Source organism: Sinocyclocheilus grahami, unplaced genomic scaffold, assembly GCF_001515645.1.
Source record: "Sinocyclocheilus grahami isolate Dianchi unplaced genomic scaffold, SAMN03320097.WGS_v1.1 scaffold22.1, whole genome shotgun sequence".
In the NCBI taxonomy this organism is placed as follows: Eukaryota; Metazoa; Chordata; class Actinopteri; order Cypriniformes; family Cyprinidae; genus Sinocyclocheilus; species Sinocyclocheilus grahami.
In genome coordinates this window covers 2,866,692-2,866,904 of record NW_015505201.1, presented here as the reverse complement: position 1 = coordinate 2,866,904, position 213 = coordinate 2,866,692, and positions in this window count along the sequence as shown.

The window sequence follows — 213 nt, the reverse complement described above, 5'->3', positions numbered from 1 at the left end:
TGCATGTGGAAACGCTGGTCACATTGCTAGACATTGTCAAGACAACGAGAGACCTCATCAAAGCTTTGTCTGTTATGCATGTGGAAAGCATGGTCACATAGCAAGGCATTGTTTAGAAAAAGTTCAGAAAGATCAGGAAGTTGTTTGTTTTGCATGTGGAAGTTTGAGACACAAGGCAAGACAGTGTCACTTTTCACACAAAAGAAGGATGAG